The sequence below is a fragment of the Gossypium hirsutum genome, chromosome A09 (assembly GCF_007990345.1).
Source record: "Gossypium hirsutum isolate 1008001.06 chromosome A09, Gossypium_hirsutum_v2.1, whole genome shotgun sequence".
Classification (NCBI taxonomy): domain Eukaryota; kingdom Viridiplantae; phylum Streptophyta; class Magnoliopsida; order Malvales; family Malvaceae; genus Gossypium; species Gossypium hirsutum.
Genome location: NC_053432.1, coordinates 39835789 through 39838352, shown reverse-complemented (window position 1 = coordinate 39838352; position 2564 = coordinate 39835789). Strand labels below are relative to the sequence as shown.

The 2564-nt window shown below is 35.6% G+C and overlaps 1 non-coding gene across 1 annotated transcript; it reads left to right on the top strand.

Moving 5' to 3' along the window:
• The first annotated feature begins 241 nt into the window (after positions 1-241).
• On the top strand, positions 242-347 carry LOC121207464 (small nucleolar RNA R71). Its single transcript, XR_005902553.1, has one exon. It is a non-coding gene; the product is annotated as a small nucleolar RNA R71 (small nucleolar RNA).
• Positions 348-2564: the final 2217 nt, after the last annotated feature.

Here is a 2564-nt window from a genome sequence, read left to right as displayed (position 1 = left end):
TAGAAGTTCTACTTAGTTTGATAGCATAGTAACTGAATCAACATTATAAACGCCTACTGTTTTAGTTGGCTTAGTCCTCATGACTTGCCACTGATAGTTATTCAGTGACATCTCTTCAATAAATTCGTAAGCCTGTTTTGGTGTTTTGTTGTTGATGGTTCCCCCGGCTGCTGCATCAATCATTTGCCTTATTGAAGGGTTCACACCATTGTAGAATGTTTGAACTTGCAACCATAGAGGTAATCCATGATGAGGACACCTTCGTAGTAGGTCCTTGTATCCCTCCCATGCATCATAAAGAGTTTCTAAGTCCATCTACACAAACGAAGAGATATCATTATGTAATTTGGTTGTTTTAGCCGGTGGAAAATATTTTAATAGAAATTTTTTGGTCATTTGTTCCCAAGTAGTAATTGACCCTCGTGGTAACGAGTTCCATCACTGTTTAGCTTTGTTCCTCAATGAAAAATGGAATAACCGAAGACGAATGGCATCGTTCGAAATGCCATTAATTTTACATGTATCGCAGAATTCCAAGAAATTTGCCAAATGAGTGTTTGGATCCTCATCCTGCAAACCATCAAACTAAACAAATTGCTGTATCATTTGAATTGTGTTAGGTTTCAGTTCAAAATTATTTGCAGCAATAGTAGGTCTAACTATACTTGACTCAGTTCCTGTTAAAGTAGGTTTATCATAATCATACATAGTACGAGGAGCAGGATTTTGATTTGCTAGTTCAATGGGTATCGCAGGAGGTAGCTGATTGTCTTGGTTTTCAACCATCTCCTCAGTTGGGGTTTGAATATCGTCCTCTTTCTCATTCTCTGTGTATCTAAAGCTTTACCTTATTTCTCTTTGGTTTTTGCGAACTGTACGATCGATTTCTTCGTCAAAAAGTAGTGGTCCTGACGGGTTTCTTCTAGTCATAAACTATAAAAACCTGCCAAGATAAAGAAAAAATAAATTAATAAATAATAATAAAAATAAAATAGAATTAACTTGTAAGAAAAATAAAGGGCTAAAGTAATAAAAATTGAGTGTTCCTAATATCTTAGTTCCCCGGTAACGGTGCCAAAAACTTGATTGCAATTTTCGTGATAGGTAATTTTATATATTTATAATTAATCGTTCACTAACTATTATCACGATGTAGGCAAGTGTACCTATCAAACAGTAGTATAGTTTTAGCAAGACTGGATTGTCGAATCCAAATGAACTAAAAGTACTAGTAATGGCTGTCTTTTTATTATCTAGCCTATGAATAAGGGGGTTTCGTTTTAACTAACTAATTATCTAAACTAAGAATTCACAGAAAATAAAATTGAGGATTACTTTTGGAAAAACGATTGAATTAAGACAACACCTAAGGAAGAATCCACCTAGACTTCACTTGTTATTCTGACTCTGAATCAGATGATTTATTTATTTAACTTGTTCCGTAGAGATCCCTAAGTTATGTTATTATCCCTATTCAAGACTAATAATGTCTAATCCCTAGATTGAATAATTGAGACTTTTCTCTAATTAACACCCTAGGGTTGTATTAACTCAATCTATGGATCCCCTTATTAGGTTTCATCCTAATCCGGAAAAATCTTATCACCATATCTCTAGGCGCGCAATCAATTCCGCTTAATTATGACAAATGTGCTCTTAGACGGGGTCTATTCCTCCTCTGAATAAGAGCTTATCTTGAATCAGTATCCTGGGATATTAAAACAAGAATTAAGAACACAAAATTAATAACAAGTTAAATATTTATCATACAATGCAGAAAATAATGACAAGATTCGTCTTAGGTTTCATTCCCCTTAGGTATTTAGGGGATTTAGTTCATAACTAAAAAGGAAAACATCTCAGAAGAATAATGAATACAAAACATAAAGAAAAACCAAAACTCCTGAAGGGAAATTAAGGGGAGATCTTCAGTCTTGATGGTGAATTTGGCTTCTGAGATAGATCAAGCGACTTCCCTTGAGCAGTTCCCTACCACTTTTTCTCCATCCCCCCTTTCTTCCTCCTTTAGGGCATAATTATAGGCTTTAGAATGCCTAAAAGCCGTCAAAATTAGCCTTTTTCGAATTGGACTCAACTTGGGCTCGGCAGGGACACGCTCGTGTGCGATTACTTCAGGCCGTGCTTGAGCCTGTTAGAATGGCACGGACGTGTGTTCTACCCGTATGAGTCGTTCTTTGATTTCTCCAAATTGACACGGCCATGTGGTCTACCTGTGTGAGGAAGTCCAGGCCGTGTTGATTCTATACTTTGGCCTATTTTCTACGTTTTTGGCCCGTTTCTCGTTCTTTCCACTTTCCTATGCTATCCTAAGTATAAAACATGAAATTAAGGCATTAGGAGCATCAAATTCACTAATTATAAGGGAAAATCATCCATAAAATGTGTTAAGCATGGGGTAAAAATATGTATAAATTATAGCTTATCAATAGTTAAGAGAGAATTGATGGCTAAATTTGCAAGGGTTCAAATAAAATTAGGCCATATAGTCTCTAGTTAGGTTTCAAAGGATAAAACTTTCATAATGGTTGGCTTGAAAGGTTCAA